Raw genomic sequence first — 17,562 nt, forward strand, 5'->3', positions numbered from 1 at the left:
GGTGTTGGTTTGTGCCAGCGCTGGCAGGCGCTGGGTGAGCGGTGCCGGCCGGCATTGGCGTACGTGGGCACCGGCGGGCGCCGGCGCACACCAGCACCCACCGGCGCCCCCGCACGCTTGCGCTCGCAAGGCCGGTGGGCGTAGGTGTGCGCGGGTGTCGACGTGCGCTGGTAGTGCGAGCACCAGCTAACTAGGCTAAAAGTTTCTTACAACTTTGGCCTTCATATAGGCCTTGGAGGAAAGAGAAAATATGGGAAATGATGTAAAAATAAAACGTGGGCGATGTGTAATCATGTCACGTTAAAGGCAGTTCTGGATCTATTGGTGACGATGTGTCATGATGCAGGACGTCTTGGGAGGTGGTGGTGGCACGTCCAAAGTCTGGCGGTTTTTTGGTTGATGTCGTTGACGAGTCTGCATGCTCGGCGTGTTGGATGACGTTGGCGGCGCATCCGGTGTCGATGCATTGACGTCCGGTGTCGATGCGTTACGTTGTTGCCACCAGCCAACTTCCGCCACATGCCGCCGTCATGCAGTCGATAGCGGCGCCGCCGCCTTCCGCCGGACGCCGCTGCCGACTCGCCGTCTGGGCCGTCTCCGTGCAAACTGCATGCCACCATGGCGCCGCCTTCCGCCCGACACCGTTGTCGACTCGCCGTCTGTGCCAACTCTACACGAATTGCACGGCGCTCGCGCCACCACCTTTTGCCGAATGCCACTGCCACGTAGCCACCAACAGTGCAACCGCCACTACCACGCGCCATCGCCGCGCCACCCCGTGTGCAGCCTGTGCTGTCAGACCACCATCGTTTCTCCTCTTTGTCTCCCCCCATCAGCATTTCCCTCTTGCGTGATCTTAGTCAATGGCCCATCATAGCCCTTGCCTCTAGCCACACCTCTCGGCCTGCTTGAGCCGAATTATCCCGGCCTGAGCAGTGCCAAAATCCGCCGCACTGACCACCCTTGGATTGCGCCCCGCTGATCACGAATAGCGTGACGCCCCTCGCCCGCTCACGGCCGCCTGCATCGTATGCCTTGCGGTTGCACTGTGTTAACCATCGGCCCACACCGCTTGCACTGCACAACCTGCGTCCATGCCTGCACTGTGTCATTCGTGTTTGTGTTGCGCTGTCCTTCTGTGTTGATGCCTGGCGTCGCCGCCAGCCGCGCTGTCGCCGTCTTGCTGTGCCACTGCCATGCTGCCGCATGCGTCGCAGTTGCCGCCGCTCGTGCCGCTCGTGCCGCCGTCGTCACCGCTCGCCCTGCTGCCTCCGCCACCCGTGCTGCACATGTTGTCGCCGAGTGCCACCCCCATCGTTTGTGTCTTCAGTCAATGGCTCACATCGTTGTTGCCACCGCTCTGAGCCCCTGCCTTCCATCTCCACTCCCGTGTCACTGCTCCTGAGCCATGCAACGCTGCGAGCTGAGTAACGTTGTGCCCATCTTTGGATGGATGAACGACAATGGAAGGTTAGGGTATGGGTGGGATAAAACAGTCCACAGAAATCCACATGGTCGAATTCGGTCTTTAAAATTGATGAAAAGCTGGTGGTGCAGCTCCGACCCTTATCGAGGGTAGGAGTACTGTCTTCCCCCACCGCAACAATGCCTAAGCACCATAATCAATACCCGAATTCGTGTCACGAAGAAACACTCGAAAGAGAGGGAGGAAGTGGGAAATCCAAACCAAATCTAATTCTGAGGACGGTGGAAACTTCTCGAGAAAATACTAAATGGAGAACACTTCGACACCAAAGAGTTCAGGCGTATCTCGGTACCATAGTGCGTGAAGAGGATGCGGGAAATTCCGACGGAGGCAAGACTTGGCGAATCTGGGCGTTGAATGGCCCTCTGGATGAAGAAGGATCTGAGCGTTATGAGCGTTGTATGGCCCTGGCAGAGAACGAATGGCCCAAGATCAGTCCCGGAGCGGTCCGAGGACGGCTTAGGAGAGCGGCCGAGGGCAACCTCAGAACGGCCCGGAGTAGGTGGTTTGGGGCGGGTGGCCAAGGGGCAGTCTTGGGCAGCCCGGAATGGGTGCTTGGGACGATCCTTGGGCGGCCTTGATTGGGCGGCCAAGGGGTGACCCTGGGCGGCCTTGAGTGGGCAGCGTGGGCAGCCCTTGAGCGGCCTGGACAGGCGGCCAAGAGGCAGCCTTGGGCAGCCTGGAGTGGGCGGGCCAAGGGTGGCCTGGGAGGGCATCCAAGGTGGCGGCCTTGGTAACCTTGGGGCGGCCTGGGAGGGCGGTCCTTGAGTGACCTGGGAGGGCGGCCAAGGGGCGGCCTTGAGTGCCCTTGGGCGGCCTGGGAGGGCGGTCCTTGGGCAGCCTGTGGAGGGCGGCCAAGGGGGCGGTCGTGGTAGCCTTGGGGCGGCCTGGGAGGGCGGCCCCTAGGCGGCTTGGGAGGGCGGCCCTTGGACGGCCTGGAAGGGTGGCCCTTGGGCAGCCTGTGGAGGGCGGCCCTAGGGCGAGAAGAGAGAGGGAGAAATGGAAGAGAGGGAAAAGGGAGGGAAGGCCGACGACGAGATGGGAGGCGGTGGTGGCGGCAGCGATAGAGGCGGCGAGGGTGGCGGAGGCTGCGAGGTAGGGTTGAAGACGGGATAGGGAGGCTTGGGAAGTCCTCCAAGAAGAGTTAAACAAAAACTTGATTCTTGAATTATGACTGCCTAACTGTTTCTTGAAACAATGGCCTATACATATAGGCCTTGGAGGAAAGAGAAAATACAACTTAAAGATGAGAAATTAAAGACGAGAATTAAAGACGGTACGTGCTTCATGTCACGCCAAGGGGCAGTTGTCGATCTGCCGTTGGCGACGTGTCATGATGCACGAAGGGGCGTGCGTGCGTGGAGACATGCGTAGCGGAGACGGTTGCGGCATGTCCGTAGTGGGAGTGTTGACGTCGGTTGACTGTGGTGGCGTATCCGTGGTGGAGACGTTGACTTCGGTTGACCGTGGCGACGCATCCGATGGTAACTTGTTGGCGTCCTCGCCATCATAGAAAAATGTACTTCTCTCCAGATTTGACACTCTGATCTAAAGGTTCCTCACTGCACTCTTCAAGTGGTGGAACTCTCACCTCTCATATCATGGTCACTCTCTTCCAGGTACGGGCTACTTTATGTTAGAATTCTCCATTAAGTTTCCTCCTACTTCATGATAAAAGCTACATAGTCTCCGCCTCCCATTTAGCACAAAATATTAAATGTTGTATCAGGGAGATATGTGTAAAGAGGTTTGCTTTAGAAATGATCGCATGGGTAAGAGAATAAGAATGAACGAAAGAAGGAATGCTCAAAGGAGAGGATATGGATTTGGAATGTATGGTTTCATAATGGATATATCATTTCAGGTTGCCTTCTCCAAAGACTTAGACGAATGAGATGGATATAGAAAGAAATGAAATAATGTGGGATGCCCTCACTAGATTCAATAAACAATATCTTGGATCCATATTGATGTATTAGAATGCCTACCATAAAACAATCCCCACATTTTTTATTTTGTGTTTTTTACTCCTCAGGTTTTGCTTTAAGTTGAGGACCCTTTTCTTTTCTTTTTTCTATGGGGTAAAGAACATACTAAAGCATAGTTGAAAAGAAGAGAGAAGATAATGATCACTGATATTAGTGAGGGCATTATGTAAAATCATTTAAGAGAAGAGGAGGTATTAAGAATTTGAAGAGTGAAATTAGACAGAAGTGGAGATAGAGATGAGATGTAGATGATCCCGTAGAAAGGGAGATAGAATGGCTTGGGAGATGGCTACCATCCATGAAAGGCTGGGGGTTAGAGAAAAGTTCAAGGTAAAGGAAAGGAATATGGCATATAGAATAACAAATGGGATGACAAAGTAGATGGAGAATCAAGGAAAGGAAAATTCTGTGGTGTAAGACTTGGAGAGATGAGTATCTTACACCCTAAAGTAGGATTGACTCAATGAAAGAATGAAATGTTCAAGTAGGATTGGCTCAGTGAAATGGTGACGTGGTGGGGGTCCTCAATTTACTCAACTCTCTACCTCTTTGAGTCATAGTGCTTCAATCCTTCGATCTTCCTATCCCCTTCACACCCACTAGATACTCTAGCCAATTGGAAATTGACTCCCACATTATCCAAAATCACAGTTTGTTTCATCTTTGCATGATCATGATGCGTGATAAAGCCAAACTTCCCTATACATGTAGTTCAGATTAATGGATGAAGAAGATCTCCTAAAGGTGGATTTCGGTTTGTAAATGGGATTAATGAGACAAAGACCCCCCAATGCTTAGATTATGACATAATGATCAAAACAAAAATTTTCAATTCTAAACACATGAAATGTTCCCCCACCACTAAACTTTTCATTGTAATGGGGGACCATCCAGCTTCGAAGACACCGTCGAACGAGTTCGTCGAGTGAGGACTCACGCACGAGACCCAGCCTTCAGAGTACCCGGCCTCGTCAACAGGCCACCAATGTTTGACGTTATCTTTCCCTATATTTTCTTTGTTTAGTAGGCCTTGTCTATCGGCCACGTATGTGTTTGTTTTTGTTTATTCACATGTTTGGACCGATGTACGAACCTACACGTTTGCGAGTGTGTTAGCGCATGTGTGGGTGTGTTTGTGTGCCTCTCTCTCCTATTAGGGGGCCCTAATTAATTGGGCTTTCTCCCCCTTTATTTCCATAGATAGAGGAGAGAAGACACTATTGAAAAAAATGTGATTTCTTTGTGATTTTCCTGTATTCTTTAGTGTTTTTTTGCATTTTTTTACATATTTATAAAAATGCCATTGCAAAAATGGAGAGAGAAAAAAACCATAGAGTTCGCCAAAAACTGCCACCGCCTTCGTCGTAAACTGTCATCGTCGCCATCTTTGCCAGAGCTCCAACCGCCATCTCCATCACCCTAGCCCCTTGGCCTTCGCCCCTCGGCCCTCACCCCTCGACCACTGCCTACGGCTGTCCAATGATCGCCAACCACGGTTGTCCAGCAACCGTCGACTGCAGCCGTCCGACGTCCGCCCCTACGACTGGCCCACGCTCGCCCCCACGGCCACCCTTGCGGCCGCCTCTCAGCAGCTCGGCGGTCGTCCCCGCGGCCACCTCTCGGTAGTTCGGCAGCCATTGAGCCGCGTTCGCTACGTGGCTGCCTCTTGGCAGCCGGCCCCATGGCCGCCCGTGCAGCCGAAGCCACAATCGCCCTTGCAGTTGGCGACAAACCGCTGCCGTGGCCACCTCTAGGCTACCCGGGGCTGCTCCGCAGCTCCCCATGGTTGCCTTGAGCCACCCTCGACTGCCCGCAACCGCCCATGCGGTCGCCCCTTGCCGCCCTTCGCTGCCCACGGCCACTTCAGCAGCCCGTGGCCGACGGATCAGCCCATAGCCGCCAGAGACATCATAGCTGCCCTTGGCCCCCGCAACAGCCCGCGGTCGTCACAGTTGCTTGCAGATACAACCGCAGTCCGTGGCCGCTGCACCCGTGGACACTGTAGCCCTACCGGCCCTCGCAGTGTGCTACACCCGCCAAAGCATCCCTAGCGGTTGGCGCAGCTCGTCGCGGCCGCCGTAACCAAAGCGACCTCCGTAGTCACCCGTCGCTGCCGTTGGCCAACAACCGGGCCGAAGCTTGCTCGGCCATCTGGATCTACGCTAGCCGCGATCGCTAACACTAAACTCGTCACTGTCGCACGCATCCGCCCGCCCACACGACCCCTTCATTCAGCATCCAGGGCTTCAAATCCTACGTCCTGCAACACCCTGTCAAAACGCAAGCACAACTGCTCGTCCACGCAGTCGCCCGCCCTGCAACATCCAGTTGGATCCGCGACATCCTATCGAAGTGCACATCACTCTCCCCTGCCAACAACGTGTCGAGAATTACCCGCACTGCCACGATGCACTGCTCTAGTGATGAGGTAAATTCTATCCATTTTGGTGGCGGCGTTCTTCATCTTGTGCCATTGGATTAGCTGATTTGGCTTTTGAATCTTATAGTGATCGACCGCTTGATTTAATGAAATTGTTGCTTTGTTTTCACCACGGTGGTTGTAAGACATTACTCCTGCACTCGAAGGAGGAAAGGGACTACACCATTAGTATTTACATTGGACTTAAATTTTCGAATTTGATCGTATGAATTGTGGTCTTATTTATCCAACCCTACACTAGATAGCCTTTCCTACCTAGTCTCCCCTATCATCTTGCATCAAGGTCGTTGCTCAGTAGTCCAATCAATCGGGACACTATAACGGCAGGTTGACGTACGTGCTCGGGAGTTGCTCACAGCTGGTCAACTCAGGATGCATTTGAGCCAAGCTGTGTACGTACCTGGAGGATCGTGCACAGCCGGTCAACCTGGTGTAGCCAAAACAAGGCGATGTGTGTGAATAGAGGAAGGGTCGCTCATGCCGGTCAACCCCGCAAGCGGCTGAGCTGGGACAGAGTACGTGCAATCGGATTGGGCCTATGTTCATGCCCAGAGGATCATTCATGACCAGTCAGTCCAAGGTACAACCGGATAGTGGCGAAGGGCGCCCTAGAGTTTGGCACACCTCACGGTTTGACAGTGATGATGGGTGCCTCACGAATGGCAACCTATCAGCCCAGGGTGCACCGGGGCAATGTTCAAGCCTAGAGGGTTGTAGCACGCGAGATCAAGATCGGTGGGCGTCCACTTTCCATCCACGAAGGGGGCCGCAGGTGCATTGCAAACTCCACTAGTGGAGGGAGTCATGCCCGCAGGGATGGGCTAGAGGGGACTGGTGGTGGACGATACCACAAGAGCATGCAATGTCGGCACTCCGTCCTTTTTCCTCCCTCTCCTTCTCTCTTCCTCCTTCCTCTTCTTCTCTCCTAGCTACTCTTCTCCTTTTTTATTCCTCGCGTGAGACCAAAACTCAAACAACAAATCAATACTACTTCTGGTCTAACCGACCTAGGTTGCCCCCTTATCCCCTTATATAGGGGTCAAGATGGGCCCCAGGCAAGGTCAATTAAGAGCATCCATATACATAGGATCCCCTTAAAATCCAAAGACAAAATACAAAAAATATAAATAAGCAAGCAAAAGACACAATAACATATGATAACACAACAAAACAAAACTACACGTGATGCACGACTCGATGATCATGAGCACAATGACGATGCGAATGATACGACACACGGTGATAGGACACGACAACATGGACACGCAAATAGGATAAAAAAACTAACTGAACGAGCATGGTTGTGCTTTCACCTCGGGTATTTGAACTTGGGTGTTTTCACTATCGCTTTGGCATGCTAGTCAGGCTGAACGCAAACCGGCAGGGCCGTTGATGACGGTGATGGCATCTCCAAAGATGTCTTTGGGGGAGCTGACTAGCCCACTCCATCAATCCTCCCGTGGTTGGAAGAACTCGACTCCGACGAGTTGGGGGCAGTGAACGATAGTGGCTGAAGAAGATCCGGTCATAGGCGTTGCAACTCATTCTCCATGATCCATGAGTCATCCACACCTGTAAGTCCCTGCCAACACACCAAAAACATTTGGGATACCTCATCCCTTGCATAGTAAATTACCTCCTACACTACACAATTGACTAACTCGTGCCAATCGTGTGACACTATCGGGGGAGTGGACGCAGCAAACTTACTCACAATCAAGGGGTCTAAAAGGGCTGGGTCGGAGGGAGAAGGGGCTCGGTATGGAGCCAGGTCCACCATGTTAAACATGGAAGTGATCCCCCATGAAGGAGGGATTTTGATGAAGTAGGCGTTATCGCCCACTCTTTTGAGGATCGAAAACGGGGTGGCACTATGAGCATGTAGCTTGGTAGCCGTCAAGCAAGAATATCTCTCCAGTCAAAGTCTCACCATCACGCGGTCTCCCACGTCGAACACTTGGGGTCGGCGATGCAAGTCAACACCCTCTTTGTACAATGCATTTTGACTCATGATTCTATCATGAATATGTCGATGCAATGACGAAATATGTTGGACGCATACAAGACTGTCCTTAGATACAATCACATGAGGATCTCTGGGTGTTAAGTCAAGGGGTCGACGAGGAGCCTAGCCATATGCGATCTCAAAAGGACTCATCCCGGTGGTTCCATTCATCGAGGAGTTATAAGCCAACTCAATGGGGGGATTATCAAATCCCATGTCATAAGGTGCTTGCCTACTAGGGACAGGAATAGGTTACTGATAAGCCAAAAATAAGGGTAAATTTTATGCAATTTTAAACCCTTGTCGTTGTTAATTTTAGCTTATACAATAAAATTTATCAAACCTCACTTAAAATGTACAATGATGAGTAGAGGTATCGACCAAGGGAGGCTAGTAAGGAGTTCAATTCGATGATTTTTTTTCTTGATAAATCAACCTTAATCAGGATTAATTTGATCTTCAATGAAGGTTAAATTAACCTAAATAATCAAGGAACTTGGAGAGGGAGGTAGAAGAGATGAGAAAGAGTAGAAGAAGTAAGGCGGCTCTAAGTTGAATTAGTTGATCCAAATGACAGGATCAAAGAATTCAATTAGAGGGATTAAGGAGAACTTTTTGATTTGGTTGGTTGGTTTTTTTGTAGGTTTGATAGTTCAGAACTAACTACACTATTAGACAATAATGAAAGAGAAATTTTAATACCCTAGAATTGAAATTTTTTATAGTTTTCTTTTGAAATGCATTTGAAGACCTAGTTAAATCTCTCAATTACCCCTCTCAATCCTAATCAGGGCTTGTACATGCCGCTCAAGCCAAGCGATTTAGAGATTCAGACCAGAGTCAAGAAAAACAATCAAGAAATTAAACCAACTTTATCCAAAATGCACCAAAAATTCAAATACAATGAAAGGAAAGGTACCAAACAGGTTGATCCAGGCTGGGGATCCTCTCTGTCTTGCAGCTGTGATAGAGAACCATCAAGAATGAGCTCCCCCTCTCAAAATCTTGCCTCTATACTTAGGTTACATGGTAAAAATTGCCATTTTACCCCCGTTCAGTAATTAATTTTTCTCTATCAATGTAGGCTTGATCTGAATGATCCAACTGTACAGATAGAAAGAGGGGATTAAGCCGAGAAAATCCATAAAAAAATCATCTCAATCGGACTTCAGGATCAGAAGTTATTAATAAATGAATTTAAACAAATTTTAACCATTAGATTTAAATTCATTTATTTATTTATTTCCTTTGAGACACGCATTGACGTGTCGATTGTTCATTGGTGGATGACACTTGAGCTTCAAATGGCGGGTGGAATCTGCATGTGCCACGTACCCCGCATGTCGAAAAATAAAATCAAAAGAAATTGATGGGGGACCATCGCGCCGACACCGACACTAGACGAGCCCAACCACTTCGAGCTGCTCGTGCCGACGTACGCGACCCAGGATTCAAGTACTCGTCGTGATCTTTTGTAAGTTTTCTTTGTTATTTTCCTTACTTATAATTTTCAGGACAACTGGATTGGGCCATGTTTTCGGCCTCGTCCATATTCCCATTTCTGTTTTTGAAAATACTTGTAAAGAGGAGGACCACATCTCGTGACGGTTTCCTCCTCTAAGGACGGCCTCTTGGCACCCTTCCTCCCTATATAAGGGGAAGGTATGCCCAAGGGGGAGGTAGAGAGTTTGAAAGAAAATCCTCCGTCTTGTTTGTTTTTCCCGTCAATTTCTTTTCTTAGAGAGAGACCTAGTGCAACTTCCCTTCTAGAGTAACCGTTACTTTCAGCGCCACCCCTTCCCATCTCCAGATCAGATCTGGAGGAGGAACGTCGCCGGAGACATCCGCCGCCACCAGCTGGTTGGTCCACAGACTGCCCCCTCGCAGGAGCCTCGCCGGCCGTCACCCGACGGCGTCTCTTTTTCAACCTCGCCGACGACGGATCGCCTGGTCCAGCCGCGTCGACGCAGAGCCGGTAGTGCGCATCGCCTTGGCTGTTGGATTCCTCGCCCACCCACGATCGACCGGGTGGTTCACCGAGCTCGCCCTAGCCAACGCGCATCGCGGGCGTTACGTTAATTTCGTCGCTCGCGGCACCGCGCGATCGGAATCTCCATTAGGTGAGCTCGTGCGGCTGAGCGTGTTCTCTCCACGGCGCTCTGCGTGAGAACGGCCGCCCCCGCCACGCCTGATGCTGCTCGGCCATGGCTCACGGTTCCTCCGCACGCAACCCCCCCATTACTACGCGCGCGACGCATTGCATCCCTGCCAGCCCGTTCCCTTGGATTGCTGAACTGGTGAACCTGGGCCTCTTCATACGTATTCGTCGGTGACATGAGAATTCCTACTGAGCAAGCTTGCTAGACGCTGGTGCTGCCCGGCGGTCTCAATCCTGCGTGCCTAGGCGCCATTGATGTTTCTCCTCGGGCGCACATCATCGCCCCTTCAACGACCTTGGGTTTGGGGAATTCTCACGAACAATAGTCACTACTGGGTGTTTTCTAAGGCGTGCCAAATCCGGTTAGTTCCTGGTCTTTCCCTTTTTTTTCATTCAGTATTATTACTCCCTTCAGTGCCGTCCTTCCCTATCGCATTCCTCTGCCTATTTCATAGATAAAGTTTGGATAGGATAGCCACTACTGTCGAGAGGTAGGATTTCCTTACGATTGATGATTGGGTTGTTGACGTCGAAGGATAACTCCGCTGGGCCGTAACACGCCTCTCGCGTCGTAATTGATCATGTAGAATTTGAGGGTCATCTGGAGTCTGCCTTAATCTGGTCATATGTCAGAATGTATTGAAATTGTTCACCTTCGTTGGACCGTACTTACTACTCGTTAGAGTTCTTAAATTTGCATCCATTGGCATTAACTAGATCACCTATCGTGCATAGCTACGACGTAATATGTGCCGTCGATCCCGGCTGACAACGTATTACATCATATTGGTATTAGAGCCGGTCGTGTTAGCATTCGCTTAACACGGTCGGTAGTATATCGTTTTAATTTCATTTTTCATTACGCATTTTATTCTTCGAAAGTCATCCGCATCAAAGCACGTCATTACATTCATCTCATATCATCTTCTAGATAACTCCCGCAGTTGAATCTAAAGAAGTTGGCCATAAGATGGTTCGTACACGAGCCCAACGGCAGAACACCGACGTGGAAGACCACGGCATGGATCATGAATTTTATCCCAACCTAGGGGATCTTCCTCCCCATGATCCATTAGATATGACTTTTCAGGAGGAATTAGTAGAGAACGAGGAGGTACTGATACCTCTTCCTCCTCCTCCGGCTAGAGAACACGTTTCTCGGGTCCCTACCCCGAATGGTGGGATAGCACTTCCCACTCAACCTACTAGGTCTGAAGACAGGGTTTCCACCACTGCGGCCAGTCCTAGAGCACCGCCTAGTGGTCACCAGACCTCTAACTCGTCAAGCGGTGTCCCTCAACGCCCGTGCAAAGCTCCTATGCCAAGTAGCCCCACTCCGTCTCCGACATACGTTGCCCCATGACCTGCGGCATCTCATCCCTATGACCAGCAACCCTATCAACCGCGTCATTACAAGCAACGGAGCTGGGAGAATCATCATCAACGGAGGTCGCCACCACCCGAGGGGTATTGCAACCAGCGTTACCACAAAGAGCGATCCTATCCACAAGATAGGAACTATTATCCCGCGGAGGCGAGAGCACCTCCTCAGTACGAGCAGGTGGGTCAACATCATGGGGTAGCTCCCACACAGACCTGTCCTCCTGCGCCATATGCGCCAACTTACCCGATGGTACCGAACGGAGTAGCATATGCTACCGTCCCTCCATCCGCTCCTACTCCTTATGGGCCCAATCTTGGACCCCAACCTTATTATAGCACGGCGCATGTACCCGCGCCTCAGCCCCAAGGTACTATACCCGCACCCCCTACGGTACCACAGCAATATCCTACGGGATATCCACTCGCGCCCCAACCGGTGTATCCTATAGGCGCACCTAGTCAGCCAACCCTAGCTCCCGCTTATGCACCCCTCATGTATCAGGGGCAAGTCGCTCAAACTGTGCCATGAGCACCGATAGCTGCATACCCGCCTCAAGGATATGCCCAGGACGGAGCTTACTATCCCCAACCGGCTCCACCGGTTGCGCCTGTCCCGGACTATTTAGGCCACGTAGGTCAAAGGGAAATTCCCCGGCCACCTCCTGCTCGTCATCAGGATGATGAACGAGAGAGACGACGTGAGGCGCATCGCGCCATGATTCAGAAGAGCATGCGCATAAAAGTACTGATCTTTGAGGGATCACAGAACCCTACGGATTACGCAGATTGGGAATCAGATCTGGAAAGTTACTTCCAGTGGTACGAGATGGATGATGATCTATGCGTATCCTACGTGGAAGCTTGTCTCGGAGGGCAAGCTAAAATTTTCTGGAAGAATGAAAAGGAAGCTGCTCGGCACCGTGTTGACCCCCCCCCTTACTTGGGACGAGATGTCCCAAAAGCTTAAGGAAAAATATATCCCTAAGCTCTATATGACCCGCCTTTTGCTCAAATGGATGGACCTAAAGCAAGGATGACGAAGGGTCAGCGAGTATATCGAGGAGTTTGAGGAGTACCGCATGATATGCAAGTTTGTAGACAGCCCTCAGATTCAGATCACCTTTTTCGTCCATGGACTCTGTTCAGATTTAGGGGTTAGGGTCTTAGAGCAAAACCCTAGCACTGTAGACTTAGCCTATAGTTTAGTCGAGAGTAATGAATACTCTCATGATGACGCAGTTACGCCAACTACCGTCACACCTCGGGCGAGTATTACCAGCTCATCCACGAGTTCGACGACTAGAGCGGCATCCGGATGGACACGAGGAACTCTGGCAACACCGCGCCCAGCAGTACCGGCACCTACTCCGGCACCCGTTCCGACCACGCCGACGCCCTCCGTAGTGTCGACTGCTAGAGCCCCGATGGCTGTCTGTGAGTCCATGCAATGCTTTAAATGCAAAGGGTTTTGACATCGCCGCACTAAATGTCCCTCACTCTTGCATATGGACATCCACAGGAACCCACTAGATACGCCACAGGAGGATGATTTGGAGGGAGATGAATATCCGGGAGAATGGCCTGAAGGAGAAGACGTAGAGGAGCCCCTTGGTTATATCCAGATAAGCCCGCTTCCCCCGACTCCTGCTCAGCCCGTTGCAACCCTACATACCCAGCAACGTGCCCAATTGGACAGTTCTAGTACCCCTCCACGTTTAGCTACTGCCACACCGGTAGGATCGAGTCCTGTGGCCATTGCAATTCTAAGGATGAGCACACGTCCCTCTAGACCCGCTACCTCGATCACACCTCACACTCCTACCGCTTCGCCGAAGCCACCTACTCCGAGCCCTGCTGATGTTACGCAGCGAACATCTATTTTCTATATGTACGTCAAAATTGCGGGACGTACTTACAAATTGATAGTAGATAGTGGGAGTTGTGTCAATGCTATCTCCGAAGACACAGCTCAGAAATTTGGACTCACGTTGGTACCGCACCAGACGCGGTACAACGTGTCATGGATTGACGCATCCACCCTACTGGTGAGGATGCAATATCATGTCCCGCTAAAGACGAGCACATATGATGAACAGGTACTCAGTGATGTATTACCAATGAAAATTGGTAGTGTCATCCTAGGACGACCTTGGTTGTTTGATCATGATGTCCAACTATCTGGACGAGAGAACACATGTTCATTCATCTACGGCGGTCAATGCCTCATTTGGTACCCTTCCGACCCGTACCCACGTTCCGCCACCGACTCCCACTTTCGGACAGGATCATTCACAGCCAAGACCTGTTATCACCAATGGCTATATCTTTAGGTGAGACTTAGAACCCGTAGAAGATACCTTGCCACTCTGCTTTGCGCTCGCCATAACCCCGTCTGCGGCAACGGATGAAACAAGGCCAAAGGATCCCGAGGTATCTCAACTAGTGGAAGAATTCGCGGACGTCTTCCCTACTGAGCTATCATGTGAGCTTCCTCCATTGAGGAATATTCAGCATGCCATAGACTTAGTTCCGGGAGCATCCCTCCCGAACCTTCCTCATTATAGGATGGATCCGATCAAGTATGAAGAACAATACGGACAAGTAAAGGACTTGCTCTCTAAAGGACTGATCAGGGAGAGCCTTAGCTCGTGTGCTGTGCCAGCCCTACTCGCGTCCAAAAAAGATGAAACTTGGCGCATGTGCTGTGATTCTAGAGCTATTAACAAAACCACAGTAAAGTATCGTTTCCCGATCCATAGAGTGCAGGATTTGTTCGACGAAATGGTCGGCGCCACTATCTTTTCAAAGATAGACTTAAGAAGTGGCTATCATCAGGTCAGGATCTGACCGGGAGATGAATGGAAGACAGCGTTCAAAATCAAATATGGTCTTTATGAATGGAACGTCATGCCTTTCGGGCTATCCAATGCCCCGAGTACTTTTCAGAGGTTGATGAACGAAGTACTCCGTCCATTTATAGGAAAATTTGTTGTAGTGTATTTCGATGATATATTAGTTTACAGCTACACGAGTGATCATCTCCAACACTTGCGACAAGTATGCGCCGCCCTACGCCGAGAAAAGCTATATGCGCATCCGAAGAAGTGTAGCTTCTTCGCCTCCGAGGTATCCTTTTTAGGATTTATATTGTCATCAAAGGGAGTAGCTGCCAATCCAGCTAAAGTCGAGGCGATAACCACTTGGCCAAAGTTGAAGAACGTGCATGATGTACGAAGCTTCATCGGACTGGCCACCTTTTATCAGAGGTTCATACCAGGATTCAGTGGCGTGACTGCATCCATCACCGACCTCCTTAAAAGGGATCAGTTCGAATGGACACCATCGGCTGACCGTGCCTTTGAGCTTGTCAAGAAGCTCATGACGGAAGCACCGGTCCTTAGACTACCCGACTTTTCCAAAGTCTTCGAGGTATCCTGTGATGCCTCTGGTGTAGGAATAGGGGGAGTCCTCAGTCAGGAAGGACATCCCATAGAGTATTTTAGAGAGAAGTTAAACGACACGCGCAAGAGATACGACAATTACGATAGGGAATTGTACTCTTTGGTGCAATCCTTACGCCATTGGCGTCACTACCTCCTCCCAAAGGAGTTCGTCCTGTTTTCAGATCATAGCGCGTTACGACACCTACATGACCAGCGCAAAGTCAGCGATTGCCATGCGTGTTGGATAGCGTATTTACAAGATTTTACATTTGTTATTCGTCACAAGAAGGGCAAGGATAACATAGTGGCCGATGCCCTAAGTAGACGACCCTTGATCTTGAACATGATGAGGACTCAAGTCCTCGGATTTGAGCAATTACGGGACGACTACGTTCATTGTCCCAATTCAGGAAAACCCTTGCGCAGGTCCGCGAGAGTGTAATTCCTAAATAGTGGGATACTATATCGAGGACGGATACTTATTCCACGGCAAACGACTATGTATTCCCCGGACCTCCCTACGTGACTTCTTGATATGGGAAACACATGCCAGCGGACTGCGCGGGCATTTTGGAGTTAACAAGACCATTCAAGCGATGGAGCAACAGTTCTTTTGGCCATCTCTGAAATGAGATGTCGGGAGGATCATATCTCGATGCCTAACATGCGCTAAGGCCAAATTAACCAAGCAAAACACCAGGCTTTATACTCCACTACCTGTTCCCCATAAGCCGTGGGAAGACATTAGTATCGATTTTGTCTTAGGGTTACCTACGACACCTAGGAACCATGACTTCGTTATGGTTGTAGTCGATCGATTTTCAAAGATGGCACATTTTGTGCCATGTTCAAAGACTTCTGACGCATCCCGAGTAGCCCAACTTTTCTTTGACAATGTTGTCAAATTACACAAGGTGCCCAAGCCCATCGTCGCCGATCAAGACGTTAAATTTACTAGTTACTTTTGGAAGACACTTTGGGTTCTCATGGGAACCCAATTGAAATTCTCAACAGCGTACCATCCCCAGACGGATGGTCAAACAGAGGTTGTCAACCGTAGCCTTGGCAACCTACTTAGATCATTAGTTGGCGAGAATCTCAGAACATGGGATCAAATTTTGCCCCGCGCAGAATTTGCTTTTAACCACTCAGTGAACCGCACGACTGGAAAAGCTCCGTTTGAAATAGTTTATGTCAACTTCCGAGGAAACCCATAGATCTCATTCCATTAGACGCACGTAATAATTTTCCGATGAAGCATACAATTTTGCAAATGAAATTAGGAACATGCATGAGCATATCCATTCACGCATATCATCTCTAAATGAGTAATATAAGGCTGCCGCTGACAAAGGACAAAGATCCAGTATTTTCTCAGAAGGTTAACTAGTGATGGTTAGATTGAGGCCTGAGAGACATTCTCCCGGGGTCGCTACGAAGCTACATGCTCATAGTGCCGGGCCTTTCCGGATAGCCCAAAGAATCAACGACAATGCATACGTCGTGAGTATTCCTCCAAGTTGGGGAATTAGTTCAACCTTCAACGTCAGTGATTTAGTCCGATATCATCCCATGCCACTCATTGAAGAGCCTCACAGCCACTTGAATCTTGATAGTAATGAGAGTGAGAGTATACACATTCCACTTCCACTACCTACCCTTATGTGGCAAGAAAAGATAGAAACGGTACTGCAAGAAGTAATTAACGCTGCCGGAGATCGAGTGGAACGTACATTCCTTGTACACTGGCAGGGACGACCGACATCGAACGATACATGGATCACCGAAGAAGACCTACGACGGCAACGACCAGACTTGATCCAGCCCATCGAAGACATCGTGGAGATTTGCTCGCCGGAGTCGAGCTCTTCCCACCCCGGGAGGATGATGGGGGACCATCACGCCGACACTGACACTAGACGAGCCCAACCACTTTGAGCTGCTCGTGCTGACGTACGTGACCCAGGATTCAAGTACTCGTCGTGATCTTTTGTAAGTTTTCTTTGTTATTTTCCTTACTTATAATTTTCAGGACAACTGGATTGCGCCGTGTTTTGGGCCTCGTCCATATTCCCATTTCTGTTTTTGAAAATACTTGTAAAGAGGAGGACCACGTCTCGCGACGGTTTCCTCCTCTAAGGACGGCCTCTTGGCACCCTTCCTCCCTATATAAGGGGAAGGTATGCCCAAGGGGGAGGTAGAGAGTTTGAAAGAAAATCCTCCGTCTTGTTTGTTTTTCCCGTCAATTTCTTTTCTTAGAGAGAGACCTAGTGCAACTTCCCTTCTAGAGTAACCGTTACTTTCAGCGCCACCCCTTCCCATCTCCAGATCAGATCTGGAGGAGGAACGTCGCCGGAGACATCCGCCGCCACCAGCTGGTTGGTCCACAGACTGCCCCCTCGCAGGAGCCTCGCCGGCCGTCACCCGGCGGCGTCTCTTTTTCAACCTCGTTGACGATGGATCGCCTGGTCCAGCCGCGTCGGCGCGGAGCCGGTAGTGCGCATTGCCTTGGCTGTTGGATTCCTCGCCCACCCACGACCGACCGGGTGGTTCACCGAGCTCGCCCTGGCCAACGCGCATCGCGGGCGTTACGTTAATTTCGTCGCTCGCGGCACCGCGCGATCGGAATCTCCATTAGGTGAGCTCGTGCGGCTGAGCA

This window comes from Wolffia australiana, chromosome 1, assembly GCF_029677425.1.
Source record: "Wolffia australiana isolate 7733 chromosome 1, ASM2967742v1".
NCBI lineage: Eukaryota > Viridiplantae > Streptophyta > Magnoliopsida > Alismatales > Araceae > Wolffia > Wolffia australiana.